This window comes from Ictidomys tridecemlineatus, chromosome 4 (genome assembly GCF_052094955.1).
Source record: "Ictidomys tridecemlineatus isolate mIctTri1 chromosome 4, mIctTri1.hap1, whole genome shotgun sequence".
NCBI lineage: Eukaryota > Metazoa > Chordata > Mammalia > Rodentia > Sciuridae > Ictidomys > Ictidomys tridecemlineatus.
Genome location: NC_135480.1, coordinates 124,603,703 through 124,617,535, shown reverse-complemented (window position 1 = coordinate 124,617,535; position 13,833 = coordinate 124,603,703). Strand labels below are relative to the sequence as shown.

General features: G+C 64.5%; 1 long non-coding RNA gene across 1 annotated transcript in view; it reads right to left on the bottom strand.

The window, feature by feature from the left end:
• LOC144376870 (uncharacterized) overlaps window positions 1–13,432 on the bottom strand; it is a 37,232-nt gene extending 23,800 nt beyond the window's left edge. Inside the window, exon 1 of the long non-coding RNA XR_013437240.1 lies at window positions 13,324–13,432. This is a non-coding gene — a long non-coding RNA (uncharacterized LOC144376870). The remainder of the gene's footprint in view (window positions 1–13,323) is intronic.
• Window positions 13,433–13,833: the final 401 nt, after the last annotated feature.

Genomic DNA, 13,833 nt, shown 5'->3' with positions numbered 1-13,833 from the left:
GGGACTGGGGAAGCAAAACCAGGGAGAGCAGAGCCAAGGGGGAGCAGGTCCCACGGAGAGCTTAGCACAGGGTGGAGCAGGGCTCAGGGGAACAAGGCCAGGAGGAGCATGGCCCAGGAAAGCAGGGCCGGGGGAGCAGTGCTCAGGAAAGCAGGACCATGGGGTCAGGACCAGGTGTAGTAGGGCGCAAGCAGAGCAGGACCAAGGGATTAGGGCCAGGAGAATCAGGGCCCAGGAAAGCAGGACCAGATGGAGCATGGCCTAGGGGATCAGGGCCCAGGAGTGCAGGGCCAGGGGAAGCAAGAAACAGGGGAAAAAGGGCCCAGGGAAGCAGGGTCATGGAAACCAGGTCCCAGGAAAGCAGGTCCCAGGGGAGCAGAGCAAGGGGGGAGCAGTGCCAGGAAAGCAAGACAAGAGGAAGCAGGGCCCAGGGGAACCGGGCCCAGGGGAGCAGGGCCAGGGGAATCATGGCCAGGGGGAGCAGGGTCAGAGGGAGCAGGGCCACAGTGAGCAGGGTCTGTGGAAGCAGGACCAGGGGGACAGGACCAATGGGGAGCAGGGTCCAGGGAGAGCTGAGCCCAGAAAGGAGCAGGGCCCAGGGGAATAGCACCAGGAGGAGCAGGGCCCAAGGGACGCAGGACCAGAGGGAGTAAGGCCCATGGGAGCATGGCGGGGGGAAGTAGGGCCCAGGGGGAGTGGGGTCTATGGAAGCAGGGCCCAGGAGGAGCAGAACCAGATGGAGAGTGCCCAGGGGAGAAGGACTGGAGGGAGTAGGGTCCAGGGGAGCAAGGCCAGGGTGAGTGGGGCCAGGGGGACCATGGCCATTGGGAGCATGGCTCAGGGGAGCAGGGGTTGGGGGAGCAGAGTTTAGGGAAGCAGGACTCAGGGGATCAGGACCAGGGGGAACAGGGCCAAGGGGGAGCAAAGCCCAGGGGGAGCAGAGTCCTGGGGGAGCAGAGCCCAGATTGAAGCAGGGCCCGTGGAATCATGGCAAGGAAGAGCAGAGCCCAGAGGTAGCAGGATCAGAGAGAGCATGGCCCAGGGGAGCAGGGCCAGGGGTAGCAGGACACAGGGGAAGCAGGGCAAGGGGACACAGGGCACCAGTGGTGCAGGTCCTAGTGGAGCAGGGCCCAGGGGAGCAGAGCCAGTGGGAGCTGGGCCCCGGAGAAAAGGTCTAGGGGGGCAGCAGGGCTAGTAGGAGAAGGGCCCAAGGAGAGCAGAACCAGCGCGTGCAATGCCCGGGGGAGATGGCCCAGGGGTAGTAGGGCAAGGGGACGAAGGGCCAGGGGGAGCAGGTCCCTGGAGAAAGAGGAACAGAAAGAGAAGGGCCTGTGGGAGCAGGGCCCATGGGGAGCAAGTCCATGGGGAGCAGGGCTCAGGGAAAGAAGGACCCAGCGGGAATAGGGCCCAGGAATACAGGGCCACGGGGAAAAGTGCCAGGGAGAGCAAGGCCAAGGATAGCAAGGCAAAGGAAAGCAGGACCAGGGCTAGCAGGGCTGAGGGGGAGCTGGGCCCAGTGGGATGGGAGCCTAGGGGGAGCAGAACAAGAGGGAGCAAGTCCTGTGGGAGCAGGACCTGGGGGGAGCAGGATAAGAGGGAGCAGGGCCTGGAGGAGAGGGACCAGGGAATCAGGGCCAGGGGAGCTGTGCCAGGGGATTAGGTGTAGGGGAAGAAGGCCCAGGGAATCAAGAACAGGTGGAGCAGGACCCAGGTGGAGCAGGGCCCAGGGGGAGTGGAAATAAGGGCCCAGGGGGAGCAGAACCAGAGAGAGCAGGGACCAGGGGTAGAGGATTGGGGGGAGTTGGTCACAGGGGAGCAGGGACAGGTGGAACTGGGTCCAGGGAGGGCAGGACCGCGAGAAGCAGAGCCCAGAGAGAGGAGGATAAGGGGGAGCTGGGCCCAGGATATCAGGACTAGTGGGAGCAGAGCCCACAAGGAGTAGGGCCAGGTGGAGCAGGACTAGGAAAGCAGGGCCCATGGTGTGCAGGACCAGGGGGAGCAGGGCCCAGGAGCAGGATCCAAGCAAGCAGGGCCAGGAGAAAGGCCCAGGGGAACAGGATAAGAGAGAGCAGGGTTAGGGGGAAGAGGGCCATGGGGATCAGGGCCAAAGGGGATCAGGACTCAGGGAAAGAGGAGGCCATGGGGGAGCAGAGCCCAGGTTGGAACAAGGCCCAAGAGACCAGGGCCATGAGGAGCAGGGCACATGAGAAGCAGGGATCAGGGGTAGCAGGTCCCGGGGTAGCACCACCCATGTGGAGCAAGCCCATGGGGAGCAGGGACCACAGGGTGTAGGGCCCAGGGGGAGCAGGGCCCAGGGGTGCAGGACCAGGGGAAGGAGGGACCAGGAGAGCAGGAAGCTGGGGAGGAGGGCCAGGGGGAGCAGGGCCAAGGGATTAGGGCCAGAAAGAGCTTGGCCATGGGGAGCAGGTCCAAGTGGAGCAGGGCCCAAGGAGAAGAGGATCATGGGATCAGGGCCAGAAGGATCAGGACCCATGGGGAGCAGTGACAGGGAGATAAGGGACCAAGAAATCAGGACCAGAGGGACCAGGGCTTAGGGAAGCAGGGCCTAGGCGAGCAGGCTTAGAGGGAACACTGCCAAGGGGAGCAGGGCCAGAGGAGACCAGGACTCAGGGAGAGTGAGGTCTAGGGGGACCAGTGCCCAGGAGAAGCAGAAGCAAGGGTAGCAGGGCCTAGGGGAGCAAGTCTTGAGGGAGTAGGGCCCAGGGGAGCAGGGCCAGTCAAGCAGGGCTAGGGGGAGCAGGACAAGGTGGAGCAGGACCAAGAGATAGGAGGATCAAGGGGAGCAGGTCCCAGATGAGCAGGGCTAGTGGGAGCAGAGCCAACAGGGAGTAGGGCCAGAAGAGGAGGGCCCATGGGGAGCAGGGCCAGGGGGATTGGGGATAGGGGAAAAAGGGCCAAGGGGAGAAGGGCTCAGGAACAGCAATACCATGGGAAGAAGATCCAGGGGAAGTAGGGCCAGGGGGAGCAGGTCCACAGGGAGCAGGGCACAGGGAAGCAGGACTAGGAGGAGTAAGGTAAAGGCAGAGCAGGGCCCAGGGAAATTGGACCCCAAGGTGAAGCAAGGCCTATGGGAGCAGGGCCCAGGGGGAGCAGGACCAGAGAGAGCATGGCCCACGGGAGCAGGGCAAGGGGGAGCAGGACACTTGGGGTACAGGGTCCAGGGGAGCAGGGCCAGGGGGAGCAGGAAACATGGGGTGAAGGGCCAGGGGAGCATGGCCAAGTGGAGCAGGACATATGGGAAACAGGGCCCAGGGGAGCATGGCCCAGGGGAGCAGGTCCCAGAAGACCAGGGCCCAGGGGTACAGAGCCAGGGGGAGCAGAGCCAGGGAGAAGAGTGCCAGGGGGAGCAGTGGCAGGGGGATAATGGCCCAGGAAGAGATGTACCATGGGGAGCAGGCTGAGAGGAAACAGGGTAAGAGAGAGCAGGGCCAGAGGGAGCAGTTAACAGTGGGAGAAGGGCCCGGAGAAGAGGGCCCATGGGGAGCAAGACCAGGGGGAGCCGGGCCCATGCAAAGAAGGGCCCAGAGGGTAGTAGAGAACAGGGGAGCAGGGCCCAGGAGGAGCATGGCCCAAATGAGCAGGGCCAAGGGGAGCAGGGCAAGGGGATTTGGGCCAGGAAGAGCAGGGCGCCTGGGGAGAAGGGCCAAGGGAAGAAGGACAAGTGGACGCAGGGCCCAGGGGAGCAGGGAAAGGGGTAGTAGGTCCCAGAGGAGCAATGTCCAGGGAATCAGGGCCAGGGGGAGCAGAGTCATGGAGGAAAGGTTCAGGGGTAGCAGACCAGGGGATATGGGCCCAGGGAGAGCAGTACCAGGGGAAGCAGGTCCCAAGGAGCAGGCCCATAGATTCAGGGAAAGGGGGAGCAGGGACAGGGGTATCAGGGAAAGGAGAAACAGGAAACATGGGGAGAAGGGCCAACGGGAGAAGGTCCCATGGGGAGCAAGACCAGTGAGAACAGGGCCCAGGGGGATAAGGGCCTAGGGTGATCAGGGTGCAGAAGAGCAGAAACTATGGGGAGCAGGGCCCAGCAGAACAGGCCCAGGGGAAGCAGGGATCAGTAGACAAGGGCCCAGGGGAGGAAGGCCCAGGGGAGAAAATGGCCAGAGGATTAGGGCCAGTAAGAGCAGGGCCCACAGGGAGCAGGGCCAGGGGGAGCAGGGCCCAGGAAAGAAAGACCAGAGGAATCTTGGCCCAGGGGAGCAGAGCCAGGGGGAACAGGATCAAGGGGGAACAGCACCGAGAAGGAGTGGAGCACAGACGGGAGCAGGGCCCAGAGGAGCAGGGTCCAGGGGTGAGTAGGATAAGAGGGAACATGGCCCAGAGGTGTAGGGCCGGGGGTGTGGGGCGGTGGGGAGCACGGCACAGGGGATTAAGGCCCAGGGATCAGGGCCAGGGGGACCAGGTCCAGGGGGAACAGGGCCCGGTGAGCAGGGCCCATGAGGAGCAAGACTAGGGGAGCAGGGTCTAAGGGAAGAAGGGTCCATGGGGAGTAGGGCACAGAAAAGCAGGGCCCTGGAGGACCATGAACAAGGGGAGCAGGGCCAGGAAAAGCAGGGCCCAAATGAGCAGGGCCAGGGGGAGCAGGGCAAGGGGATTAGGGCCAGGAAGAGCTGGGCCCATGGGGCGCAAGACCAGCGAGAACAGGGCCCAGGGGGATAAGGGTCTAGGGGGATCAGGGCGCAGAAGTGCAGAACCGATGGTGAGCAGGGCCAAGAAGAACAGGCCCAGGGGAAGCAGGGATCAGTAGATAAGGTCCCAGGGCAGCAAGGCCCAGGGGAGAATGGCAAGAGGATTAGGGCCAGTAAGAGTAGGGTCCACAGGGAGAAGGGCCAGGGGGAGAAGGGCCCAGGAAAGAAAGACCAGAGGAATCATGGCCCAGGGGAGCAGAGCCAGAGGGAACAGGATCAAGGGGGAGCAGCACCGAGAGGGAATGGAGCTCAGACTGGAGCAGGGCCCAGAGGAGCAGGGCCCAGGGGGGAGCAGAATAAGAGGGATCATGGCCCAGAGTTGTAGGGCCGGGGGTGGGGGGCAGTGGGGAGCACGGCACAGGGGATTAAGGCCCAGGGACCAGGCCCAGGGGGACCAGGGCCAGGGGGAACAGGGCCCGGTGAGCAGGGCCCATGAGGAGCAAGACCAGGGGAGCAGGGCCCACGGGAAGAAGGGTCCATGGGGAGTAGGACACAGGGAAGCAGGGCCCGGGAGGACCATGGCCCAGGGGAGCAGGTCCAGCGGAAGCAGGCCCAGGAGCTCAGGGACAGGGCGAGCAGGGACAGAGGTTTAGGGCCAGGAAGAGCAGGGCCCATGGGGAGCAGGGCCCATGGGGAGCAGGGCCAGGCGAAACACGACACATGGGTTGCTGGGCACAGGGATGGAGGGCCAGGGGGAGAAATACTCAGGCGGAGCAGCGCCCAGGGTAGCAGGGACTGCGCGACGAAGTCGCAGAGGAGCAGGGTCCAGGGGAGCAGAACCAGAGGGAGTAGAGCCAGGGAAACAAGAGCCAGGGGTAGCAGGGTCAGAGGAGAAGGGCCCAGGGAGAGCAGTACCAAGGGGAGCAGGGCCTGGGGAATCAGGCCAAGGAGAAGCAGGGAAAGGGGGAGCAGGGCCAGGGGGAACAGGGCCCAGGAGAAGTAGAGTAATGGGTTAAGGAACTCAGGGAGCAGGGCCCAGGGAGAGAAGGGATTAGGGGGAGCAGGGCTCAAAGAGCAGGGCTCAGAAGGAGCAGGGCACAGCAGAGCAGGTCCAGGAGAAGCAGGCCCAGGAGAGCAGGGCCCAAGGAGAATGGCCTGAGGTAGCAAGGCCCAGGAAAGCAGGACCAGAGGGAGTAGGGCATAGATGAGCACGGCCCAGTGGAGGAGGGCTAGGGAGAACACAGCCAGAGGGAGCAGGGCCAAATGGAGCAGGGTCCAGTGAAGCAGGACCAGAAGGAGCAGGGTCAAAGGAGATCAGGGCAAAGATGGGGCAGAGCCTAAGGGGAGCAGGACCAGAGGGAGAATGGCCTAAGGGAGCTGGGCCAGGGTATAGCATGGCCCAGGGGAACAGGGCCCAGTGGAGAAGGGCCAGGGGGAGCCAGACACAGGAGTAGCAGGCCCCAGGGAGCAGGGCCAGGGAGAGGAGGTATCAGGGGAGCAGGGCCCAGGGGAGGAGAGCTATGGGGAGCAGTGCCTAAGAAAGCAGAACCAGAGGGTGTAGGGGGCAGGGAGAGCAGGGCCCATGGGAGCAATGCCAGGGGGAGAAGCTCCCAGGGAAGCAGGACCAGAAGCTGCAGGCCCCAAGAAAGAACAGGGCCCAGGGGAGCTGGGCCAGGGTGAACAGGGCCAGGGGAACAGGGCCAGAGGGAGCAGGGTGCTAAGAAGCAGGACCACTAGGAGCAGGACCCAGGGTGTGCAGGTCCCAGGGGGAGTGGAGCACAAGGAGGAGCAGGGCCCAGGGGAGCAGGGCCAGAGGGGAGCAGGGCCCAGGGGAGCAGGGCTAGAGGGAGTAGGGCCTAGAGGAGCAGGGTCAGAGGAAATGGGGTCTGGTGAAGCAGGACCAGGGGGAGCAGGATCCTGGGAAAGCAGGACCAGAGGGAGCATGGCCAAGGGGAGCAGAGCCCATGGGAGCCGGGCAACGGGGAGCAGGACACAGGGGTTGCAGGGCCCAGGGGAGCAGGGCCAGGGGGAGCAGGTCCCAGAGAAGCAGATTTATGGGGAGCACTGCCCAGGAAAGCAAAACCAGAGGGAGCAGGGCCCAGGGAAGCTGGGCCCATGGGCAGCAGGGCCATGGGTAGCAGGAAAAGGTAGATCAGGGCCCAAGGATAGCAGGGCCAAGTGATTAGGGCCAGGGGAACAGAGCCTATGTGGAGCAATGCCATGGGGAGAAGTGCCCAGCAACGCAGGACCAGAGGGAGCACAGCCCTGGGAAGAACATGGCTAGGGGGAGCAGGGCCAGAGGGAGCAGGGACCGGGGAAGCAAAACCACGGGGAGCAGAGCCAAGGGGGAGTAGAGCCCAGGGAGAACATAGCACAGGGAGGAGCAGGGCTCAGGGGAGCAAGGCCAGGAGGAGGATGGCCCAGGGAAGCAGGGCTGGGGGTGCAGTGCACAGGAAATCAGGACCATGGGGTCAGGACCAGGTGTAGTAAGGCGCATGGAGAGCAGGAACAGGGGATTAGGGCCAGGGGGATCAGGGCCCAGGAAAGCAGGACAAGAGGGAGCATGGCCTCGGGGAGCAGGGCCCAGGGGAGCAGGGCCAGGGGAGCAGAGCACAAGGGGAGCAGTGCCAGGAAAGCAGGTCCAGTGGGAGCAGGGCCCATCGGAACCGGGCCCAGGGGAGCAGGTCCAGGGGAATCAAGGCCAGGGGGAGCAGGGTCAGAGGGAGCAGGGCCACAGAGAGCAGGGTCTAGGGAAGCAGGACCAGAAGACAGGGCCAATGGGGAGCAGGGTCCAGGGAGAGCTGAGCCCAAGGAGGAGCAGGGCCCAGGGGAATAGCACCAGGAGGAGCAGGGCCCAAGGGACCCAGGACCAGAGGAAGTAAGGCCCAGAGGAGCAAGGCCAGGGTGAGTGGGGCCAGGGGGACCATGGCCATTGGGAGCATGGCCCAGGGGAGCAGGGGTTTTGGAGCAGGGTCCAGGGAAGCAGGACTCAGGGCATCAGGACCAGTGGGAACAGGGCCAAGGGGGAGCAGGGCCCAGGGGGAGCAGAGTCCAGGGGGAGCAGAGTCCAGGGTGAAGCAGGGCCCATGGAAGCATGGCAAGGAAGAGCAGAGCCCAGAGGTAGCAGAATCAGAGGGAGCATAGGCCAGGGGAGCAGGGCCAGGGGTAGCAGGACACAGGGGAAGCAGGGCAAGGGGATGCAGGGCCAGGGGTGCAGGTCTTAGAGGAGCAGAGCCCAGAAGAGCAGAGCCAGTGGGAGCTGAGCCAGAAAGAAAAGGGCTAGGGCGAGCAGGGCGAGGAGGAGAAGGGCCCAAGTAGAGCGGAACCAGGGGGTGCAGTGCCCAAGGAAGGTGGCCCAGGGGAAGCAGGGAAAGGTGATGAAGGGACAGGGGGAGCAGGGCCCAGGAGAAAGAGGGACATGGGCAGAAGAGCCTGGGGGAGCAGGGCCCATGGGGAGCAAGTCCATGGGGAGCAGGGCTCAGGGAAAGAAGGGCCCAAAGGGAATGGGGCCCAGGAATACAGGGCCACGGGGAACAGTGCCAGGGGGAGTAAGGCCAAGGAGAGCAAGGCAAAGGGAAGCAGGACCAGGGGGAGCAGGGCCCAGGGGATCAGGGCCAGGGGGAGCAGGTCTACAGGGAGCAGGGCACAGGGAAGCAGGACTAGGAGGAATAAGGTCAAGGGGGAGCAGGGCCCAGGGAAATTGGAGCCCAGGGTTGAGCAGGGCCTAGGGGAGCAGGGCCCAGGGGGAGCAGGACCAGAGGGAGCATGGCCCATGGGAGCAGGACAAGGGGGAGCAGGACACTTGGGGTACAGGTCCCAGGGGAGCATGGCCAGGTGGATCAGGACATATGGGAAACAGTCCCCAGAAGAGCATGGCCCAGGGGAGCAGGTCCCAGTAGACCAGGGCTCAGGGGTACAGAGCCAGGGGGAGCAGAGCCAGGGAGAAGAGTCCCAGGGGAAGCAATGCCAGGGGGATAATGGCCCAGGAAGAGATGTACCATGGGGAGCAGACTCAGAGGAAACAGGGTAAGAGGGAGCAGGGCCAGGGTGAGCAGTTAACAGTGGGAGAAGGGCCCGGAGAAGAGGGTCCATGGGGAGCAAGACCAGGGAGAGCAGGGCCCAGGCAGAGAAGGTCCCAGGGGGTAGTAGAGAACAGGGGAGCAGGGCCCAGGAGGAGCATGGCCCAAATGAGCAGGGACAGGGGGAGCAGGGCAAAGGGATTAGGGCCAGGGAGAGTAGGGCCCCTGGGGAGCAGGGCCAAAGGAAGAAGGACAAGTGGATGCAGGGCCCAGGGGAGTAGGGCAAGGAGGAGTAGGTCCCAGAGGAGCAGTGTCCAGGGAATCAGGGCCAGGGTGAGCAGAGTCATGGAGGAAAGGGCCAGGGGGAGCAGACCAGGGGACATGGGCCCAGGGAGAGCAGAACCAGGGGGAGGAGGTCCCAAGGAGCAGACCCATAGATTCAGGGAAAGAGGGAGCAGGGACAGGAGTATCAGGGAAAGGAGAAACAGGAAACTTGGGGAGAAGGGCCAAAGGGAGGAGATCCCATGGGGAGCAAGACCAGTGGGAACAGGTCCCAGGGGGTTAAAGGCCCAGGGGGATAAGGGCCTAGGGGGATCACGGCGCAGAAGAGCAGAACCTATGGGGAGCAGGCCCCAGCATAAAAGGCACAGGGGAAGCAAGGATCAGTAGACAAGAGTCCAGGGGAGCAAGGTCCAGGGGAGAATGGCCAGAAGATTAGGGCCAGGAAGAGCAGGGCCCACAGGGAGCAGGACCAGGAGGAGCAGGGTCCAGGAAAGAAAGACCAGAGGAATCATGGCCCAGGGGAGCAGAGCCAGGGGGAACAGGATCAAGGGGGAACAGCACCGAGAGGGAGTGGAGCAAAGACGGGAGCAGGGCCCAGAGGAGCAGGGTCCAGGGGTGAGCAGGATAAGAGGGAACATGGCCGAGAGTTGTAGGGCTGGAGGTGGGGGGCGGTGGGGAGCACGGCACAGGGGATTAAGGCTCAGGGACCAGGGCCAGGGGGACCAGGGCCAGGGGGAACAGGGCCCGGTGAGTAGGGCCCATGAGGAGCAAGACCAGGGGAACAGGGCCCAAGGGAAGAAGGGTCCATGGGGCGTAGGGCACAGGGAAGCAGGGCCCTGGAGGACCATGGCTCAGGGGAGCAGGGCCAGGAAAAGCAGGGCCCAGCATAGCAGGGACAGGGCGAGCAGGGCCAGGGGATTAGGGCCAGGAAGATCAGGGCCCATGGGGAGCAGGGCCAGGAGAAGGAGGACACAGGGGTTGCTGGTCACAGGGGTGCAGGCCAGGGGAGACATACTCAGGGGGAGCAGGGCCCAGGGTAGCAGGGACAGGGTGAGCAGATTGCAGAAGAGCAGGGTCCAGGGGAGCAGAACCAGAGGGAGCAGAGCCTGGGATACAAGGGCTAGGGGAAGCAGGGTCAGAGGAGAAGCGCCCAGGGAGAGCAGTACAAAGGGGAGCAGGGCCCAGGGAAGCTGGGCACATGGGGAGCAGGGCCATGGGTAGCAGGAAAAGGTGGATCAGGACCCAAAGATAGGAGGACCAGGGGATTAGGGCCAGGGGAACAGAGCCTATGGGGAGCAATGCCATGGGGAGATGTGCCCAGGAAAGCAGGACCAGAGGGAGCACAGCCCTGGGGAGAACATTGCCAGGGGGAGCAGGGCCAGAGGGAGCGGGGAGCAGGGAAGCAAAACCAAGGGGAGCAGAGCCAAGGGGTAGCAGAGCCCAGGGAGAGCTTAGCACAGGGTGGAGCAGGGCTCAGTGGAGCAATTCCAGGAGGAGGATGGCCCAAGGGAGGGGGCCGGGGGAGCATTGTGCAGGAAAGCAGGACCATGGGGAGCAGGACAAATTGAAATAGGGCCCAAGGAGATCAGGACCAGGGTATTAGGGCCATAGGGAGCTGTGCCCAGGAAAGCAGGACCAGAGGGAGCATGGACTAGGGGAGCAGGGCCCAGTGGAAAAGGGCCAGGGAAAGTGGGTCCCACGGGAGCAGGTCCCAGGAGAGCAGAGCAAGGGGAGAGCAGTGCCAGGAAAGCAGGACCAGGGGGAGCAGGGCCCATGGGAACTGGGCCCAGGGGAGCAGGGCCAGGCGGAACATGTCCAGGGGAAGCAGGGTCAGAGGGAGCAGGGCCACAGTGAGCAGGGCCCGAGGAAGCAGCAACAGGGGGAGAGGGCCAATGGAAAGCAGAGTCCAGGTAGAGCTGGCCCAGGGAGGAGCAGGTCCCAGGGGAATAGCACCAGGGAGAGCAGGGCCAAAGGGATGCAGGTCCAGAGGGAGTAAGATCCAGGGGATCAAGGTTGGGGGGAGTAGGGACCAGGGGGTGTGGGGTGTATGGAAGCAGGGCCCAAGAGGAGCAGAACCAGGGGGAGAGGGCCCAGGGGAGCAGGATTGGAGGGAGTAGGGCCCATTGGAGCAAGGCCAGGAGGAGGATGGCCCAGGGGAGCTGGGCCGGGGGAGCAGTGCGCAGGAAAGCAAGACCATGGGGTCAGGACCAGGTGTAGTAGGGTGCAAAAAGAGCAGGACCAGGGGATTAGGGCCAGGGGGATCAGGGCCCAGGAAAGCAGGACCAGAGGGAGCATGGCCTAGGGGAGCAGGGCCCAGAGGTGCAGGGCCAGGGACAGCAAGACACAGGGGAAAAAGGGCCCAGGGGAGCAGGGCCATGGAAAGCAGGTCCCAGGGGAGCAGGTCTCAGGGGAGCAGAGCAAGGTGGGGAGCAGTGCCAGGAAAGCAGGACCAGAGGGAGAAGGGCCCATGGAAACCGGGCCCAGGGGAGCAGAGCCAGGGGAAACACTGCCAGGGGGAGCAGGGTCAGAGGGAGCAGGGCCACAGTGAGCAGGGACTGGGGAAAGTGGACCAAGGGGACAGGGCCAATGGGGAGTAGGGTCCAGGGAGAGCTGATCCCAGGGAGGAGCAGGGCCCAGGGGAATAGCACCAGGAGGAGCAGGGCCCAAGGGACGCAGGACCAGAGGGAGTAAGGCCTAGGGGAGCATGGCGGCGGGGAGTAGGGCCCAGGGAAAGTAGGGTCTATGGAAGCAGGGCCTAGGAGGAGCAGAACCAGAGGGAGAGTGCCCAGGGGAGCCGGACTGGAGGGAATAGGGTCCAGGGGAGCAAGGCCAGGGTGAGTGGGGCCAGGGGTACCATGGCCATTGGGAGCATGGCCCAGGGGAGCAGGGGTTGTGGGAGCAGGGTCCAAGGAAGCAGGACTCAGGGGATCCGGACCAGGGGGAACAGGGCCAAGGGGGAGCAGGGCCCAGGGGGAGCAGAGCCCAGGGTGAGTGGGGCCCAGGGTAATCTGGGACCAGGGGGAGCCGAACCAGGGAGATCAGGGCCCAGGGGTAGAGGACTGGGGGGAGTTGGTCCCAGGGGAGCAGGGCCAGGTGGAACAGGATCCAGGGTGGGCAGGACTGGGGGGAGCAGGGCCTAGAGAGAGGAGAATCAGGGGGAGCAGGGCCCAGGAAATCAGGGCTAGGGGGAGCAGAGCCCAAAAGGAGTAGGGCCAGGTGGAGCAGGTCTAGGGAAGCAGGGCCCATGGGGAGCAGGACAAGGGGGAGCAGGGCCCAGGTAGCAGGGCTGGGTGGAGCAGGTCCCAGGGAAGCAGGGCCAGGAGGAGCAAGGCCCAGGTGAACAGGATCAGAGGTAGCAGGGTCAGGGGGAAGAGGGCCAAGGGGAGCAGGGCCAGAGCGAGCGGAGCCTGGAAAACCAGGACCATGGAGAGCAGGGCCAAGGGGGAGCAGGACTCAGGGGGAGCGGAGCCCATGGGGGAGCGGAGCCCAGGTTGGAGCAGGGCCCAAGAGACCAGGGCCATGAGGAGCAGGGCACATGAGAAGCAGGGATCAGGAGTAGCAGGACCCGGGGTAGCACCACCCATGTGGAGCAAGCCCATGGGGAACAGGGACCACGGGGAGGAGGCCCCAGGGGGAGCAGGGCCCAGGGGTGCAGGACCAGGGGAAGCCTGGGACCAGGAGAGCAGGGACCTGGGGAGCAGGGCCAGGGGGAGCAGGGCCAAGGGATTAGGGCCAGAAGGAGCAGGGCCACGGGGAGCAGGACCAAGTGGAGCAGGGCCCAAGGAGAGCAGGACCATGGGATCAGGGCCAGGAGGATCAGGACCCCTGGGGAGCAGGACCAGGGGGATTGGGGATAGGGGGAAAGGGCCAAGAGGAGAAGGGCTCAGGGACAGCAATACCAGGGGGATAAGATCCAGGGGAAGCAGGGCCCAGGGAAGCAGGGCCCAGGGGAGCAGGGCCAGGGGGAGCAGGTCCACAAGGAGCAAGGCACAGGGAAGCAGGACTTGGAGGTGTAAGGTCAAGGTGGAGCAGGGCCCAGGGAAATTGGAGCCCAGGGTGGACCAGGGCCTAGGGGAGCAGGGCCCAGGGGCAGCAGGACCACAGGGAGCATGGCCCAAGGGAGCAGGGCAAGGGGGAGCAGGACACTTGGGGTACAGATCTCAGGGGAGCAGGGCCAGGGGGAGCAGGACACATGGGGTGCAGGGCCTGGGGTGCATGGTCAGGTGGAGCAGGACATAGGGAAACAGGGTCCAGGGGAGCATGGCCCAGGGGAGCAGGTCCCAGAAGAGAAGGGCCCAGGGGAGCAGAGCCAAGGGGAGCAGAGCCAGGGAGAAGAGTGCCAGGGGGAGCAGTGGCAGGGGGATAATGGCACTTACTGAATGGAGGGCCAGCCCAGAGGTTCTGGGACGAGGATCCGCCTTTCCTGAGGTACCCAGAATCCTTCAGACTCCCTTCGTCTTCTTGCAGGCAGCTCTGCGCTTCCAGACCGCCCTGCACCCTTCGCGCATGCGCGCACCCTTCGCGCATGCGCACGCCCTTCGCTGGAGGCACTTTGGCCACCCAAGGGCTCCAGTGTCAGTTGGGGCTCTGGCGTCCGTTAGGGCTCCAGCAGGGCAAGGCGCAGGCGCGATCGCAGAGGGCAGGTTCCCAACGGCTAGCCAGGCTGCCATGGAGGCGTCCAGACTCAGTCCCATAGGCCCGGAGGTACTGGCCCCCGGGAACCTCTCCTGTCCCCAGTGTGTCCCTGCCTGGTCCTGTGCTCCCAGGGCAGCCCAGGAGCCTGCCTTGCCTCCCCTAGGACGCGGACCATCAGCACCAGACCCAGAAGTGAGGGGTGTGTTGTCCAGTGCTACGTCGAGGCGTCGTCCATTCACGTCCTTTACAGC